The sequence below is a fragment of the Elaeis guineensis genome, chromosome 2 (assembly GCF_000442705.2).
Source record: "Elaeis guineensis isolate ETL-2024a chromosome 2, EG11, whole genome shotgun sequence".
Taxonomy (NCBI): domain Eukaryota; kingdom Viridiplantae; phylum Streptophyta; class Magnoliopsida; order Arecales; family Arecaceae; genus Elaeis; species Elaeis guineensis.
In genome coordinates this window covers 127,179,101-127,199,699 of record NC_025994.2, presented here as the reverse complement: position 1 = coordinate 127,199,699, position 20,599 = coordinate 127,179,101, and positions in this window count along the sequence as shown.

Here is a 20,599-nt window from a genome sequence, read left to right as displayed (position 1 = left end):
CTGAATTATATGTGTTAGAGAATGGATCATTGACAGATTTGGAGTAACCTTGGACAGCTTGAACTTATTCTTGAATGAAAGGTGGAAACGGTGCAGCTGTGGGATATTCGCTCACATGATGGGCCAAGCTAGCATAGATAGAATAAATCTCCTGATAATTAGGTAGTGGTGTGAATTGTGCAGGAGATTGTTGACCTAATGCTAGGAACTGATCAAATTTCTGGATAAGAAGGTCAACTTTATCTAATCTTTGGGCTATTAGGTTCAGATCGGCCTTAGGACTAGAGTCTGTTTGTTTGATTTCAAAAATTTCTGTCCGCTTTTGGTGAGGGATTGATCTTTCGTAGGAGGATAATGAAGTATGATTGATTGAATTTTTACTCAAAATTTTAAATAAAGTGTAGGCTTCATCCTCACTTTTACTCATGAATGCACCCCCATAAGATGCATCTACCATCTGTCTGTATTGGTCACCTAAACCTTCATAAAAAATTTGAACAATTTGCCACTTAGATAGACCATGGTGTGGATATTTTCTAAGAAGTTCCTTAAGTCTCTCCTATGATTCATGAATTTGTTCTCCTGAAAGCTGAGCAAATCCAGTGATGGCTCGCCTCATGGTGTTGGTTCGACCTATGGGATAGAATTTCTTAAGAAACTCGTACTGCATTTCAGTCCAAGTTTGGATTGGTCTCCCTATTGTGCCAAGCCAATACTTGGCTTTGTCTTTAAGTGAGAAGAGAAATGAGGTCAATCTAAGTGCATCATTAGTAAAATTTTGAATTTTTATCGTGGAACAAATTTCTAAGAACTCATCCAGATGCTTGTAAGGATCTTCATTAGTATTCCCATAGAAAGACGGAAGCATCTAGATTGTGGTCGACTTGATCTCATAGTGGCTTGCAGGGATATCAGGTAAGTGGATACAAGTCGATGGGTTATAGGTGGAAAAAATAAAATATTCCTTCATCTGCCTAGGTGGTTCTTTAGGATCTCCAGCTATCTGATTTTCAAGTTTAATATGAATCAACCGTTCAATCTCAGGATTGGGTTCAACTAGGTTAAGATAGAGAGATCTTCTACCTTGCATATACCAGTGCAAACCCTAATATATGATTCAAGTTTTATTTTTGTTTCATTTTTTTTTAAGAGAAAAAAGAGAGAGAAGAAAGAAAAAGCCCTAGACCTAGATACGTAAGGTGGAAAGAATTAATTGTGGTTTAGTGTTAATTATAATCAAGTTAGCAAATAATTAAACCTAGACACCAATGGGTTTCTTAGACCTAACAGTTCGATGTAGAGTGGCTTAGCTTAAATGCAAATTGGGTTTGTTCTCACTTCCTTCAACTAGCCAGGTAAGAGATGGGATCATGGGGGTTCTCCGTTGCTTGCCTTAGACACCAATTGAATTGGCCAGATAAGCTAACGGAACCAATTAAATAACCACAAATTCACTTAGGCTGAGCCTTTATAACCTCTAGCCTTAGACACCAGTTTTAGGAGTGAGTCCAAACTTACTTTGTACTTAACTTGACTACAATACTCAGAACTGAACTCGATTAATACTAGGGGTCAATGTTTACTTGATTTTAGTTAGGCTCGGGTTAATGTGGGATGCTGGTTGGTTGTTTTTGGGCCAAAGGAAGGTGATGAAATCTTCACCTTATCTTGTTATGGGTGTTGCCTTTAAATTGATTTGAGATGAATATACACAATCAATTTCAAACAAGAAGTTCTATGCAAATAAATTAGATGCATGAAACTAATAAAACTTGAAAGCTTACCTTATTTCCAACGATCACCAAAAATAAATCTACAATGATAAATACTCATAAAAATTAAGTTTCTACTCTTGTCATGCAATTTTTATTAGATTTATGTGGATGAATTTTAGGTTAATTAAAAAATAATAATAAAAAAAAATAGTTAGTGTTAGGGTTAGGATTGATCTCACCAAATAAAATTGGAAGCTTTCTATCTCTTTTTAAATTTTTTTTCTTTTTTTCTACAAAAAAAAATCTAAAAAGTTAGTAAGCTCTATTTACAAGAAAATTAAAAAAATCAAACATTAAAATTATTGTCTTCTCCGACAATGGCACCAAAAATTGATAGAATCAAGATGTTGTCGTTAGGACACCGTGATTATCAATCAAATTTTGACTTCAATAAAATTTAAAAATACGTAGAAAGTAGTGAGTTGGATCGAATCCATAGAGAAGACAGAATTTTGATTTGAAATCTTTGATTTTGCAAAAAAAAAAAAATTAGAGAAAGTAATTTAAGTCAAAAAATAAAAATTAAAAGTACGAAAAATAAATCGGATACTAAGATCTACTAACTAGATCTTTGCATCTATTTACAATAAAAATAAATAATAAAAATTTAAAAAGTATAAAATAAATTAGTACTAAGATCTACTAACTAGATCCTAGCATCTACTTGCGAAAAATAAAAGACAAGAATTTAAAGTGCAAGAAAATAAATTTTGCATTGATTGAAATTGAAATTCAAGTTCAAAAAATTTAAAAAAATAATAAAATAAAAAAATAAAATTATAACAAGAATCTGAAGTTGATCAACCAGCCTCGTCAGGAAGATGGTTGATGACCTCTCCATCTTTCGTCGTACTCCGTAGAGCGAATTAGCTTCTCTCTTTCTTTACTTTGGGTTCCTAAATCTATCTAATTTTTTTTATATTTTTTACTCAATTTTTTTGCTCACAAAGCTTATTTCTAGATCTCCTATTTATAGATAAATTTTTCATAATTTTTTGATAGAAAAAAGAGTTCTAAAACTCTTAGAAATCATATTAATCCTCTTAGAAATATTTCTGACCATCAGATGGAGCTTGAACCACCCAGATCTAATCAAAATCCATAGTTTTAATCCTTATCAAAGTCGAATCGAACCACAATCGTTCGATCATGCCTGGGATTGATTCTGGACCGTCGGATCATGCTGATAATCTCTTATTCTCAGTCGAGAGCATCCTCAGCCATCGGATCTCATGATGGATTCATTTTCGACCATCTGATTGCGTAAAAAATTCTCTTATAAATCGACAACAAACAGCAGCCGTTGGATCGATCTTCAGATTAAATCTCAGTCGTTGGATGGTGCAAAATAACTTTCGCTGCACGTAGACCGTGCCTGTGGACCGCGCCCTGGCTCTGTGGACTGGGCGGCCGGTCCACCATACACCGAAGGCTAGTTTCTTTATTTTTAGGATATTTTAGCTCCATTTTTGCTTTGATTTTTATCTGAAAAATTAAAAAAAATATGCATTAAATTTTTCAAAAATTTTTCTTCATTTTGATGTTTAAATTAATTAATTAAATTAACATCTATTTTTTATAAATATATCTAATTTTATATTTTTTCAAAATCACTTATTTTTTAAAAAAATTTAATAAATTCATAAAATTAGGATTTTAAGAAAATATTAGCACCATAAATTATCAAAAATATCTACAATAAATGTAAAAATATACCACTTATCAATGTCTTTCTAGAAATTTAGAGGCTTCATGTCGAGAACTGCTTTGATCTTTTCAAGGTTAGCCTCGATGCCTAGCTTCATCACCATAAAGTCAAAAAAATTTTCTGACATGACGTCGAAGGCACACTTAGTCGGATTTAGCTTCATCTAATACTTCCTCAAGGCGTTGAAAGCTTCTGTCAAGTCATCGGAGGATAGCTTCAGTACTTTTCACGAGCATATCATCGATATAGACCTTTATGTTGCATCTAATTTGATCTTTAAAGACTTTGTTGACCAGCCTCTGATATGTTGCTGCAGTATTTTTGAGGTCAAAGGACATGACTTTGTAGCAGTATAGGCCTTTATCGATGATAAATGTCATTTTCTCCTTATCCTTGGGTGCCATCTGGAATTAGTTGAAGCCAGAGAAAATATCTATGAAGCTGAGTAGTTGATGGTCGAATGTCGCATCAACTAGCTGATCAATCTGTAAAAGTGAAAAGCTATCTTTAGGATAAGCTTTATTCAAGTCAGTGTAGTCGATGTAGATCTGTCATTTATCATTTATCTTCTTGACCATCATGATATTCACGAGCCCATCTGGATAGGTCACCTCACGAATGAAGTTGGCTGCCAGTAGTTTGACAACCTCTTCATCGATGGTCTTCTGTCGCTTATGAGCGAAGCTTCTTTTCTTTTATCTAATCGGCTTATAGTCGAGATTGACATTAAGTCCATAGATGATGACTCTGTAGGGATACCTGGCATGTCTGAGGCAGATCAGATAAAAATATTGATATTTCTTTTTAAAAAATCAATCAATTTCTCCCGCAGTTCCTTGCTTAGTGAAGATCCAACTTGAATGGTTCTAGTCGAGTCTCCATCGTATAGGGAAATTGGGATGAGCTGCTTTGCGGGTTCTCCTTGGCTTTCAATTTCTCTTTGATCCAGTCCGTCATCGATGAGGAGAGCCTCAGCTGGTCTTTTTTCATTAAGAGTGGTTAAGTAGCATTGTCGGGCTAACTGTTGGTCTTCTCGTATCTCATTGGGTCTATTTCTTATCGAAAAGCACATGAGCAGATGGTAAGTTGAGACTACCACTCGAAGTGCATTCAATCCAGACCATCCTAAGATGACGTTGTAGGTAGATGGGACCCGAGCTACGAGAAAGTTGAGGTGAATGATCGACTATCGAGGTGATTGCCTGACCATGATGGGGAGTTCGATTTTGCCCTCCACTTTGATCGAGTCACCTATAAATCCAACTAGAGGAACATTGACTGGTTTGAGAAGTTTAGTGAAAAATCATTGTATTTGGGAGAAGCAATCGTAGAAAATCACATCAGTGATACTTTCATTATCAACAAAACATCATTTTACATCATAGTTGGCAATTGTCATTGATACAACTACAGCATCATTGTGGGGAGTCTGGACTTCATGCAAATCTGCTTCGATAAAGATGATGTCATTGTCGGACTGCTGGCGCTTGAAAGTGCTTCCACAGTCATCTACCTCCCGGAGTCGCAGTCCCACCGAGATCATGTTGATCACGTCCGTTATCGGTTGGATGTGAATCTCTTCCTCAGGTTCTGGACAAGGTGGATCAGAAGGTAGCTGCGTAGGTCACTGCCGCACATATTTTTTGAGATATCCTCACCTTATGAGACCCTTGATCTCGTTCTTCAGCTGATGGTATTCCTCCATGCCATGCCCATAGTCGTGATGGAAGTGGCAGTAGCGCTTTCGATCACAAGATTTCATCTTCATCGATGGGGTCGGTGAAGGAAGTTCTCTCCCTTTATCTTCATAAGAATCTATGATCGAAAAGCAATTAGAGAGGTGTAGGAGTCATACCTGCTCATAAAGTTCTTAGGCTTCTGATTTGATTGAAAAGATGGAGCCTCTTTCTCAGCACGGATCCGACTAGGCTCATCAGAGACTCCTCCTTTCCTTGCCTTTTTCTTTTGGCCCTTTCTCTAGAATAGGCACCGGTCAATCACAGCTTCCTCGATGCGGATGTATTTTTGCGTGCTCTTGAGAGTTCGATGTAGGACTGAAGAAGCATCTTATCCAAAGAATAGGTGAATTTGAAGTTTCGTAATCCCTGCTTTATTGCCGTGATGGCCGTCGCCTCATCGAGGTTCTTGACCTCTAAAGTGGCGGTGTTGAAATGCACCATAAACTCCTATAAAGACTCGTCATCATGCTGTCGGATAGAAAAGAGGCTATCAGTGGTTCTAGGCACTCTCCGATTTGTGCCAAAGTGTGCTACGAATAGTTACTCAAATTGGTCGAAAGAGTTGATGCTTCTTGGCTGTAGCCCCAAGTACCATGCTTGTGTGATTTTTCGAAGGATAATCGAGAAGACAATATAGAGAAGGGCATCAGAAACCCATTGCAGAAGTATGAGAGCTTTGTAGCTCTCAAGATGATCGAGTGGGTCAGTGAAGCTATTGTATGGCTCGATTTGCAGTATTTTGAACTGACTAGAAATTGATTCATTGAGGATCCATCTTGAGAAAGGCAGACTCGTACTAATGTTGAATTCGTTGGTCGGGTCTCGATGATTGGTCTGGAGACATTCCAAGTCACGATCTATCTCTTTCAATTTTCGATCGTACTCGTCTAGCTGTTATTGCGGCACATCAGGATGCCGTGAATAGTCTGGATTAGAACCTTTCTTAGAAGAAGAAGACCTTGATGGAGACTAGCCTCTTTCCCTTGTGCTGGGTTCGTTGAGGGGAATGTGGAGGCCGGTGGTCGTCAGAATCAGCACGTGAAGCACATTAAGATTCATGACGCGGTGACCGTCGGGCAGGTAGAGAACTCGCTTGGTGGGAGTGCCACATAGAGTGGCAGATTGGAGATTACGGTTGGTGGTTATGCCTGAAAGGTGCATCACACGGTGCGACCACTTTCAGCCGCTGTTGTTGTTGTTGTTGTTATCGGAGATCTTGGACAGCCTCTGTCAGATTTTTCACCTGCTGCATGAGGACAGTAAATCCAAAATCTACCGTCATCGATGGTCGTGAAGCACTTGGCTCTTCATGAGTCGTCGGAGGTGCCTCACGTCGTGACAAGCATCGAATAGAACCAGCAGAAATATTCTGCACCCTTGTCTTGGTCGTGGAGGTTCTTAAGAAAAAAGATTTTTCTCTACTCGATTTCCTCCTATCTGGTGCATCAAACTGTTGCAGACTTTCTCCGATGGATAGTCGGTAGTGGGCCTGGAGCTGACTAGGAACTTTACCTTTTGGTAAGCGACGGGAGTGCCGGAACATGATGTGCTATTGTCGGAGAAGGTGTACACAGTCAAGGCCAAGACTAAGGGTGGTGAGATTGATCGGAGAAGGGCGGTGCTGGGCTCCATTCGATACCGGAGAAGATGGACCTGCAAAGGAAGTCTCACTGGAGGTAGCTCCGACAGAAACTCTCCGACACTCAAGTCAGTGAGGTGGCTTGAGAGAAAAGAGTGACAGAGTCTTTGGGTTGCAAATAGTGTGCCTATTTGAAGGGGTCTCTACTTATCTCTATTTATAGAGAGAGCAAAATGTATGGTGAGAAGACAGGTCGATCATGTTGATCATATCCTATGGTATGGTGCCGTATAGTACCGCTTGAGCATCTTTAAATACTGATGGCGGGCATGCCTTCTACTCGACGTGCTTATGGTGGTGGATGCTACCGGGCATGGGATATAATAAATGATCCTGTAGGTGTATTTAATGAATTCGTAGTATCCCATCACGGCATGTAGCTTGCTAGCCAGAGTATGGTGTTTGAGTGGCATGATCTTGATGCGGCCTATCAAAATTGTATGATTGCGATGTTCGATGCTCAGCTAGTCGGCAGAGGCTCGTGTAGTTGGAGTCGGCAAGATAAGACCGTCGAGGGATGGTACCCGACCATCAACTGATGTAGTCGACTATACACGGAATAAGAAGTCGATGGTGGGCCCAGCAATATTCAACATAGTGGGCCGTACGTAGCATGTAAATCCTAGTTGACTTTGTGCCGACTGGGAATATGCTGCCCTTAGTCGGCCAGGTGTCCATGATGGTGGCCGGTGTCGACTCTGTTGGTCAGGACTCATCAATCCGAATCAGATTGAGCGACAGTAGCTTAATCAGCATAGCTCCTCTAGTTGGTTCAGGGACGAGAAGGCTTGGTAGTCGGCTAAGCGATGGAGATCTATCTCAACAGTTACTAGATGGGAGTTGTAAATATATTTAGTGAAAGAGAAGTAGAGAATAAATATGGTTGCCTAGTTGATATTTAATATGTTGCACATAAGATAAACATATAATAACTTATGCGATGATTATATTGCTTCATCATAATGGTGCTTTTTTTTTTTGTGCAGGAATCATATCGACTAGCTTGACTCACCTAACTAGTTAAACATTAAAATGCTTTCTTGATCCAGAAGTACAATGATATAAAATTAGGATGCATTTGGTTACACTTTTTGACTTTTAATTTTTAAAAAGTATTTTTTATTTTTTTAATTTTTATTATTGAGTAAAAGTAAAAAAATAAAAAGTATGTTTGGTAACTACGTTGCTATAAAGTAAAAAGTAATATTTGAAGACGGCAGATGAAGAGTTCGATGAGGAAGAAGGGTTCAGAAAGAGAGGGAGAAGGAAGTGGGAAGGTAAAGAGCTCGATGAGGAAGAAGGGTTCGGGCTCTTTACTTTTTGATTTGACATTTTAGATATGCGGAAGCAAAAAAAATAAAAGAATAAATTTTGAAAAGCAAAAAATTTTTGCTTTGCATATAAAGTATTTTTTTTGATTTTTTTGATTTTTACTTTCTACTTTTCATGATGTTACCATATATTATTTTTTAATTTTTATTTTTTAAAAATCAAAAAATAAAAAAAAATTAATAACTAACCAAATGTACCCTTAATGTAAATAGTACCGCCATCATGTTAATATCGCTAGTAGCCTAATCCTCTAGCATGATTTGCTCTGGATAACTGTGATCTATGTCTGTGAAGGAGAGTGCAGATACTAACGGCAAAAGGGCCATCTGGCTATAATCATAGATTCATGTCATATATGGTGAACTTTGTCCTGGCAATTTCACTCGAGGGGGTGTCATGACGCCCGCTAACTAAGAAGCACAATATAAATTGAAAAATATGGTAATGAATAATAATGATTAACTATTTATCGATATTATTTTTATGCTTATAAATTTTGACTTTTCAGAGCTACTTTTGTATGACTAGAGCAGTTCCCTTGAGTTTATTTATTTCAAAAGCCTGCTAAAGTTTATACCAAAATGTTGGGGTAAACCAATCAACCCCCGATTTTGGTCACCACGACTCCGACTGTGTATCGGCTGAACATGTAGTTCCGACTCTTCATCGATCGATTAAGTAAATCGCACCGACTTATGATCAACTGACTGACGAATGTTCGACTACTATCGATCAACAGCGGACGACTTGAACCGTCGGTATAACTGAACTACTAGTCGACGGTCGCTCATAGATTCTACTGACATATGGTCGGTTAATCTGCTTCACATACCATAACCGTTGTGAACGGTTATTGACTGCGTGTCAATGCTATCCAAGAGAATTAACGACCCACTAACCCCATATTTATGGCCCAATAATTTAGCGTCATAAAAAGCGGGACCACGTACTCGATGGTTACATCAGAATTATCTATAAAAAGGAGGGGTAAGTGAACCAGAGAGTAAGACACTTTTGAGTCAGAGCTTTGCTACTTTCAACTTTCAAATCTACTGTTCATTAATTTTTTCTCTGACTTAAGCATCGAAGGATCTCCGTCGGACATAACTCCGATCTATGAAGACTCTATTTTTGTAGGTGCTCATAACCGACGACAGGTGACAGAGAGTTGGCCGCAATAGATTGACGCATCAGATAGGAGCTGGATCACACTCATCATGATAAAAATCAGAACCCAGTATTTGACTGCAACTAGATCGGCGAGGTACTCTTTCTGTCGAAAAAAGATTCCTCCCCCTCCTCCGGTAGTAGAGCCCAATTCCTCATGTCTCGTGATCACCATGGACATTCAAATCACTGCATTTGTACAGCAGATGAACGTCTTGATAGAAGCAGTCAAAAACCTCCAACAGCAACAAACCCAACAGCAGCAGCCGCCAGCAAAACAATCGGTGGCACAGTCGGTGCCGTCCAGGCACAGCCACCATCGTTCGTGGCGATCACCTTTTCCTTTCTCGGAGCGACTGTCTCAGCTCTTCTATCGAGATGAACAATGACATTCTCGGTACTCTCATCGTGCCACCCATCGCTCGCGGTGTCCCCCCTCTTCTTCCCATCTCAACAGCATTAGGAAGAGAAAACGACTGCGAATGCCTTCTGCTTCTCCTTTAAGCTCGTCGGGAGGTTCTACCCCCGAAGTTTTCCAACAACGGTGGCTCGATGATTACGAATGTAAGTTTCAAAAAATCAACCATCGACTCGCTCATCTCCAAGTTGAAGATCGGAAGTCTTCCAGTGACTAGGACTTCTACACCGCCCAACTTTTTTCTCAGCACATCTTGGATAAGCTGATTCCATCTCGATTTAAGATGACGCAAGTGGAGCCATACGACGGCTCCACAGACCTGATCGACTATCTTGAGAGCTACAAGGCTCTGATGATGATTCAAAGGGCAACCGACGCTCTTTTATGTATTAGTTTTCCGACAACCCTTTGAAAAGCTGCTCGAGCATGATACTCCAGACTTCAGTCGGAAAGTATATATTCTTTCGAGCAGCTCGAACACTCCTTCGTGGATCACTTCAGCACTAGTCGAAGGCCACCACGAACCTCTGATAGTCTCTTTTTGATTAAGCAGAGAGAGACTGAAATATTAAGAGATTTTGTGGCTCGTTTTAACACGATCACACTTGAGGTCAGAGACCTCAATGAAGATATGACTATATCGACCATGAAAAGAGATCTGAGGGGATTTCGATTCATATATTCTTTGGACAAAACTCTCTCTCGGACTAATACTGAACTTTTAGAGCATGCATACAAGTATATGCGTGCAAACGAAGGTACTTCTGACTGGCGTCAAACAGAAGGTAAGGGTCAGAAGAAGAAGAAACAAAAAAAAAGAGGAGCTCCAGCTGAATCAAGTCGGCCACCTTCCAATAAGCGAGCTTCGCCACAACGACGAAGTCCAAGGCCGAGTTACAGTAGGTATGACTCCTATACTCCACTTTCTGCTCCTCGTGCGTAGATTCTCATGAAGATCGAAGGAGTAGAATATCTACGACACCCTCCATTGATGAAAGTGCCATCGAGGAGCCACGATCGAAGAAAATACTATTGGTTCCATCGTGATCACGATCACGATACCGAACAATGCATTTAACTCAGGGATGAGATAGAGATCTTGATTCGACGAGGCTACCTTGAGAAGTACCGGAGAGATCCATCGACTTAACCTCTTATCGATCGACGACCTCAGCCACAAATGGAGGAAGCTATAAATAATTAGCCGATTGTAGGGATGATCAACATGATCTCCAAATGACCAAACTGGGGGGCAACTTCTGAAGAAGAGTCGATGAAAAGACGATGACTCAATAATGTAATAACTTTTTTGGAAGAGGATGTTCCAGGGATTCAGACTCTCTATGATGATGCTATTATTGTTTCAGCAATAATAATTAATTATGATGTAAAAAGAATTCTTATAGATAATGAAAGTTCGATCGATGTTCTTTTTTATTCGACTTTCTTTCGAATGCGACAATCGACTGACCAATTTAGAAGAGTCTTGATGCCATTAGTCGACTTCACAGGAGATGCTGTCACAGTAGAAGAAAAAATCTCTCTCTCCTTAACCACTAGAACTGAACCACAACAGAGCACAGTCTTCATAATGTTCATGGTAGTTCAAGTTTCTTCGACTTATAACATCATACTCGAACAATCTGGACTTAATGCTCTGAAAGCAGTGATTTCGACATACCATCTACTAGTCTGATTTTTGATGAGAAATAGAGTCAAAGAGATGTGTGGAGATCAACAGTTTATCCAACGCTGCTTTCTTGTCTCTACCCAAAATAATAAACCTGAAGACTCTATACCTGTCGATAAATTGGACCAAAGAGAGAATCAAGTGAGGGATGAACCAGCTGAACAACTAGTCTCTATCCCGTTAAAAGAAAAAGATCCAGAGAAAACTATCCAAATTAGATTGCAACTATCCGATCCAGAGTGATAGCAGTTAGTAAATTTACTCAGAGCAAATATCGATATTTTTGCTTGATCGGCCACTGACATACCCGAGATTTCTTCGAAAGTAATAACTCACCGACTTAACATCAACCCGAACGTTAAGCTGGTGAGACAGAAGAAGCAGCATTTTGCCTTTGAAAGATAAAAGGTCATTGATGAAGAAGTCGACAAGATTCTCACAGCAGGTTTCATCCGAGAAGCCACATACCCCGATTGGCTTGCCAATGTAGTGATGGTGAGAAAAATCAATGAAAAGTGAAGAATCTGTATCGACTACACAAATTTGAATAAGGTCTGTCTGAAGGATAGTTTTTCATTGTCGAAGATTGATCAACTGGTTGATGCGACTTCAGACCATCGACTTCTGAGTTTCATAGATGCCTTCACTGGATATAATCAAATTCGAATGGCACCAGAAGATGAGGAGCACATAGCCTTCGTAACCGACAAGGGCATATACAGCTACAAAGTAATACCTTTCGATTTGAAAAATATCGGAGCCACCTACCAACGGCTTGTCAATAAGATCTTCAAGGTACAGATTGGATGAAATATAGAAGTATATATGGATGACATGCTGGTGAAGAGTTTTCAAATTATAGACTATATTCGAGACCTGGAGGAAGCCTTTGCCACACTTTGACGACATCAGATAAAGTTGAACCCGACTAAGTGTGCGTTTGGGGTAACCTTCGAAAATTTTTTTGGATTTCTTATCTCACAACGAGGAATTGAAGCTAATCTCGAAAAGATAAAGGCCATCATCGACATGAAGCATCTGAACTCAAACAAAGAGATACAGTAACTCAATGGAAGGATCGTCATACTAAGCCGCTTCATTTCTAGGTCGGTCGAGAGATGTTTGCCATTCTTCAAAACCTTGTGACAGACAAAGAATTTCTTATAGTTAGATGAATGCCGACAGTCCTTCGAAGAGTTGAAAAAGTACCTCGCTTCTCCTTCTTTGCTTACAAAATCGAAGGTCGAAGAGATGTTGTATCTCTATTTGGCGACTTCCATAGAAGCAGTTAGTTCGATACTTGTCTCGAAAGATGAAAATTGAATTCATCGATCAATCTACTATACCAGTAAAGTAATTGTATGATCCAGGTGGTGTACCCAAAGTCCAGGAGACTAAAGCTAAGGTCAAAGTCCATCATTCATGAGGGCTTCATGGAGGCTCTAGGGCTAGTTGGGCCCTAGGTTGAAAGGCTGTGGGCCTTTTGGGTTCTTGAGGTCTGGTTATGTGGGCCTCAAGAGACCAACTTTTTATGGGCCAGGTCTGGACCCAGGATAGGTGAGATTAGGTCGAGTCATGGGTGTACATGAGCTTGGGTTAACCTAATCTCCCATAGAGTTGGTCAAGGGAGTTTTGGGTTTGGGTCACTTGACCCGGTGTTTATATATACATGTACTTGTATAGGTTTGATCAAGCTAAGAAAATACAAGACTCTTTCTCTCAAGTTTCTCTCTCTCTTCTCCCTCTCTCTCCATCCATCCTCCATGCCCCAAGAGCAAGAAACCCTAGGGTTTCTTGCCGCCAGTCCATAAAAGGAAAGAAAGGAAGGGAGGCGCGAGCCCCTTCCCCCTTGCAGCCGCCAGCCATTTTCTTCTCTCCCCCTCTTGTAGGCACCCAAACACTAGGTCCAAGATCTGAAATCTCTTGAGAAGAGGTTGGTACAAGTTTCTCTCAGATCTGGAGTTGATCTGAGGTCGTTTGAGGTACGGGTGAGATCTCCATCAACAGATCTACAAGAAAGGCTGCAGTAGGACAGATCTGCGAGGTCTGTCTCCATCTATCTTCTTCCCCATCTAGAATACCCCGATTCAAGATCTACAAATTGGAGGACCTCGATTTAGGTCTGATTTGGTTGGATACCAGATCTTGGATTTTTTAGAGGTGAGATCAGAGGCGTTCTTCATCTGGAACGAAAGGCTGATGAAGAAGATAGCAACCAGGTTGATTTCGTCAAGGGCTTTGGATCGGGTCCAGAAGTCTCCAGATCTGTTCGTTGCTGGTTTTGCTGCACCCAAGGTCCGTGGGAGGAGTCGGGATCGTGCTCCAATAGTACTTTACAATGTCGAAGTACGATACTCAAGAGTGAAAAAAATGATCTACACCCTAATCATATCGGCACAACGACTTCGTCCGTACTTTCAAGCACATCCGATTATAGTCTTGACAGATCAACTGCTGAAGGCAATCTTACATCGACCTGATACGTCAAATTGGATGGTGAAGTGGGCAGTAAAACTTGATGAATTCGACATATAATATCTTCCACGACCATCCATGAAGATGCAAGTTTTAGCTGACTTCATCGTCGAATGTACAATATCTGATAATAAATCAGTGGATATAAATAACAACACAATAAGGCAGGCTACGACTCCCGAGCCCGACCAAAGGTTGGCATGGGTGCTGCACATTGACGGAGCATCTAATGCACAAGATAGTGGAGCCAGCCTCATCCTCATAAATTTTGAGGGGGTAGTTACTGAATATGCTCTTTGGTTTAACTTTAAAGCCTCAAATAATCAAGTCAAATATGAAGTGCTCTTAGCTGGTTTGAAGATAGCCAAAAAATTTGAGATCGACAATTTGAAGGTCTTTACTGACTCACAATGAATCGTTGGATAGGTCAAGGGTGAATTTGAAGCTTGAGACTCCATTATAATGAAGTACCTTCAAAAAGTGAAAGATTTTATATCAACCTTGAAATATTTTAAGATCTTTCACATTTCGAGAATCGAAAATGCTCGGGCCAACATATTCTCCCAACTGGCTACTACTATTTTTAACTCACTGGATCAGACATTCGTTGAATGTCTTGAACAGTGGAGTATCGATAAAATTGAGGAGGTGTTATAGCTCACTATTGAACCAAGCTGGATGGATCCGATCATCCAGTACTTGATCGATAGAATTCTCCTTGAAGATTTCTCAAAAGCCAAATGACTCCGATGGACGGTCTCTCAATATGTAGTAATGAATGGTCATCTCTACAAAAGGTCATTCTCTTTTCTTTTACTAAAATATTTAGGACTAACAGATGCCGACTATGCACTTAGAGAAGTGCATGAAGGGATTTGTAGAAATCACTTGGAGAATAAGTTTTTAGCTTATAAAATCCTGTGACAATAATACTATTGGCCCACCATGAAGAAAGATACGGCTAAACTTGTCCGAAGGTGTAAATCATATCAGAAATATGCAAATATACAGCATCAACCGGTTAGTCAGCTGACATCGATTGTGACACTATGGCCTTTCGCACAATGGATATTTGACATACTTGATCCTTTTCCTCCGATATCTGGTCAGAGAAAGTTCATCGTGATCGCCATCGACTACTTCATCAAATAGGTAGAAGTTGAACCTCTGGCACAAATCACTAAAAGTAAGATAAAAAACTTTATTCAAAAATTTATTATCTACAGATTTGATTTATCACACACCGTCATCACCGATAATGGTCGACAATTCGACAATCAAAATTTCAAAGAGTTCTGTATGAAATTTTATATTACGCACAAACTTACATCAGTTGGCTATCCACAATCAAATGGAGAGGTAGAAGTAACCAACCGAATAATCCTGTACGAGCTCAAAATCCGACTGAATGAAGCCAAAGGCCTCTGGATGGAAGAGCTATATTCAGTCTTATGGGCATACCGAACAACTCCTCGCATACCGACTGAAGAATCTCTCTTTAATTTAGATTATGAGACGGAAGCAATAATCCCACTTGAAATCAGACTATCTTCAACAAGAGTGAAACAATATAGTGAGCCGAGCAATTTTGAATGTCGGAGAGCCGACTTAGATCTCCTTCCAGAACTCTGACAGCAAGCTCAAGTTCGGATGGCTGCATATCGGTAAAGGATAGCCTGGTATTATAATGCAAAAGTCAAATCGAAGATCTTTCGACTATGAGATTTGGTTCTAAAAAAAGTAAAAATCTCAAAGCCTTTGGATCAAGAAAAGCTATCTCTGAAATTGGGAAGGATCTTACAGAATATTTGAAATACTTAGATCGAACGCATATCGGCTGAAAACTCTTGAAGGGTCGGCAATTCTTCGAACATGAAATGCCGACAATCTAAAGGTGTATTACCAATGAAGTTGCTCATGTATACATTATTTGGAATGCAATACCAAATTTCAGAATCACAAGCCTTGCTTAATCAACTATCGACTATATGTCGGCTTTCACTGTAAAAGTCAGAGAATTAACTGTCTCAATGTCGACTGTATTATACCGATTGTGGTTTTCCACTGTAAAATTGATATCAAGTATACATGCTTTCACTACAAAAGCCGTAGTACCGACTATATCTCAGTATTCAATGTCGGCTTTCCACTGTAAAAGCCGATCATAGTCGAAAGACTAATATACCAACTAGTTCTAACTAAGCAAAAATACCAATATGATCAAGGTCGGATTGAAAATATATCGACTTGACTACAGCCAGTCGAAAGATATTCGGCTTGCCACTGATTATCAGATAATTTGACGTATAAACCCGACCTAAAGTCGGATATAGGATATTCGACTTACCATTAAAGACGTCAAAAAGACTACGTGACTAACGGATAATTCTATAAGTCCTACTGAACATTTGGATCACCGATCAATGTTCGGTGGCTGCTTTATATTGTAGACATTGCAGACTTAACATTATAAACGAGCAAAACAAAAAAGTTTGGACTTAGAAAATTTTTTTTTTCATTCATTCTCAAAAAGAGATTACAAAATTGGACCGAAATCTGATTACAGATATTTGATTACAAAAAGAGAAAGCAAAATACATCGATGAAGGCTCGTCGCCATCCCTATTCCTTTGCTCTGGTGTAGAGTCGGCGACTTGAACAACTTCAGGCACGATCGGTGTTCCATCTTGAGTCGGCATGGCTTTTTCTTCTATAATCCCATTTTCCAACCTCGGAGGGACGATACTGCTCAAGTCGAGATTCGGATATAATTTTTCGATTGCATTTCAATCATTTTCATACACGATGCAGTACGAAACAAAGCTGCCTTCGAAGATCTCTTCCTTGAATTCTTCCAAACCTCTGAAGTCCTCAATTGCCTGACTCAACACCTCCCTTGCCAACTCCGCTTCTGCCTTAGCCAAGTTAGCATCGGATCGTGCAGAAGATGACTCCTCTTTGGCCAGTGCCAACCTTTCTAGGCTGGCCCAATATCATTCACGTTCGGCTTCGAGTTCTGCGATGCATCCACCTCGCTCTCGTCGAAGTCGGTGGATCGAGTGTTTCTTGCTTTTGACCTGTGATTCAATCGAAAGAAGAGCGGCTTGGCACAGTCGCTTAGCCAATGTCGGATTGGCCAGGGCTGACTCATCACCAGACACTTGAATGTCAAAGTGAACCATGTGGCCCTCCGATGCTGCATCTTTTGCCAAAGTCACCGGAGCTTTCCCTTGGTCCCTTGTCGGCGGCCCCCACGTTCGAAAGTGAGGGAAAGCTTGAACTCAACTACACCCCGGTTGAAGGAGCAACTGGCACAGCTACAGATTATTCGGGTCCTCCTGCCTTGGCCCAAACCTCCTCAATTGATGGAACTACCGATGTTGCTTCGATAGCTCCCCTCACCGCCCTTTCAGACGGCATGACAGGAAGCACTGTCGGGGCCGATAGTGCCAGAACCGGCTCAGGAACCGATGCAGATGGTGCATCAGGTTCCTCGATCAGAACAACAGTTGGCGCTGGCGTTGAAGTGACAACTTGAGTCTGCACTGAAGTAGCAGCTTGATTCCTTTTCGATGGTCGGAAAGGCCCAGCTTCGGATGCTGCCCTCTTCCTGACAGCATATTGACGAATGTCGACACTTGACACTCGTGCTCTCGATTGCATGGCTGCAATTACAACAAAGATCAGCACGACTTCACAAGCAAAAGAAGAATAAAGTAAGAAATGTCAACTATACTATATCTAGATGGATGACCGAACTAAGACCGGCATCGCAAAGAGGCTGTTCGATCACAAGCTCCTTCTGCGGTGGGATCGCCATGTCCTTCAACCGATCGAAGTCCTCTCGATCCCCGACCTCTACTTGGCTGTTGTCATTGGGACCGGTTCATGGATCATCCCAACGGGAAGAAAAACCTCAAGGAAGAGAGAAAGAAGCAAAAAAGAACTGGTTCTTCTATCCATGAATGGACGATGGAAGATCGGTAATAAAAGAAAGACTTTTTCGAGGGTTGAAGAACCACCACCCTCTAACCTTTAGATAAGGTCGAAGGACAAAGAAAGCATGAAAAAGGGAAGTATGAGGTTGGGTCGGCAACAACCGACACAACAAGACAAAACTGATTATCAGTCGGATCGAGTTCGGTGCCAGTTGAGCAGGACAAAGACCATAATAATCTAAAATATTTTGGACAAACTCCAGAATTAGAAATTAAAGATCCGTCTGAAGATCTTCGACATAAAAGGCCACCTGGTCCGAAGGAGGGTATTCAACCGATCGTCGACTCTAGGGGCAAAAAGCTGATATTACTCCAGGATACAATACTGCTCCTAAAGCCGCTCGACATTCGGCTCCGAAAGTGAAGAAGCCTCCACCTCCGGACCTGACTAGGACTCGTCTGTCGGATTCTCTGATCGACCATCTCGAGAAGGAGAAGTCCTAGCCATAAGAAATGAAGATTAGAAAAGAAAGAACTCAAGAAAAGACAAACTTGATCTAAAAAAGATGAGAATAACAAAGTTCTCAGACGTTGGGGTGATCTTCCGGTAGAGTCTCAGCACCAGAAAGGATGAAATGAAAAGTAAAAGTTTGATTGAGAGTGACCCTATATATAGAATCCCCCAACGATCGAGATGAAAGCGGTTGAATCGAAAACTTACCAGATGACGATACGTGACAACATCTAAACCGACCATTGATCGGATGAGATTGAGCCACGTCACTCTTATCCGTATGAACAGCTCCGACTCAATAACATTTGGAAACGTGGCAAAAATCTGCTTGTCAGAATCATATTGTCCAGTACCGAATCGTCTTCCTGAAACAACGTCTGATATTGACATCTGATACTGAATCATCCTGTCAATATGACAATTTAAAGACGATTTTGTACCTGCCAAAATGATAAAGCAGCCAATCGTCTGTACCTCAAAAAAGTGACTGCAAAATCGGGGTTCGATATGACAAGAAATAACTTCCTTCGTTCAACGTGACAAACCATGTGGCAATATACATATTAGTTCACCTTGGACTTGAGAGTGGGAGGCAACTGTTGGGGTAAACCAATCAACCTCCGATTTTGGTCACCATGACTCCGACTGTGCATCGGCTGAATATGCAGTTCCGACTCTTTATCGACCGATTGAGTAAATCGCACTGACTTATGGTCGGCTGATTGATGAATGTTCGACTACTATCGATCAACAGCGGACGACTTGAACCGTTGGCATAACTGAACTACTAGCTGACGGTCGCTTATAGATTTTACCGATATATGGTCGACTCTACCGACATATGATCAGTTAATCTGCTTCATATACTATAACTGTTGTGAACGGTTATTGACTATGTGTCACGGCTATTCAGGAGAATTAACGACCCACTAACCCCACATTTATGGTCCGATAATTCAGTGTCATAAAAAGTGAGACCACGTGCTCGACGGTTACATCAAAATTATCTATAAAAAGGAGGGGTAAGTGAACCAGAGGGTAAGACACTTTTGAGCCAGAGCTCTACTATTTTCAACTTTCAAATCTACTGTTCACCAATTCTCTCTCTAACTTAAGCATCGAAGGGTCTCCGTCGGATACAACTCCGGTCTGGAGGACGTTGTTTTTGCAGATGCTCATCACCGATGATAGGCGACACGGAGCTGGCCGCAACACAAAAAAAAAAAAAAAAACCTACCAAAGTTTAAAATCTCTCGCATGGATAATGCAAAATATCAAGCATCATAAAGCGATGATGCAATATTTGACCAACAGAATCAATTATTTGTAACACGTGTATCATTATTATCTTAATTTGATGGCTACTTGTATTTATTTTAATTTCCTCCATAAAAGACATAATATGAAATCATTATATATGAATATGTCACCTGCACATCTCATACTAGAAAATGTGTATATTTTTTATAATGTCATTTGGAGACATGGCTCCAGGGATATGGGTGGGAACATGGTTGGCTTCAACCAGTGGTGCTAATCTATGGCCATCGAAGATTGTTCCAAAGTTGGATTGGTACTAGCCACTTGGCTAAGTCACCAACGTGTTCTCAATGTATTGAAAAATTATGGAGTTTGATAGTAATTTTTGATAAAACTCTTGAATTATAATGTGAAAATAATGGAGGATACCATGCCATCATCAAGCATGAACAAAATTTATGGAGACTATGCATAGAGTCCTCTAAAAATAACATTTTGCATCGACTAATTTATAAAAGGTAGAACTAATTCATTGATTTGTATTAATCGAGACAACAAAGGCTTATATTTTGTAGAGATAACAGCCAATGAATGTTTAGTATTAATTGAACCTATATCATTAATGTGATTTAAACCAGGATAGAACGTATACATTGAGGTTCAGGTCTTTCATAGTAAACAGATTCAATGTTTTTTAAAAGATATATATTCGGAAGATAAATCTGTTTTGAGGGGAAGGGGGCTTTGTTCTATCTTGCTTTCTCATTATATTCTTCTTTTTTTTTTCAACCCATCCAAGATCACCATGGACTCAAATCCTCGATATGGTCTTCATGTTTTATGATCTCTTCCACAAAATATAAATGCCTTAAATAATACAAATATTCTTAATCTAGATTGGAAATAGATTTAGATATCATTTGATACATGAATAATAGCGGTTA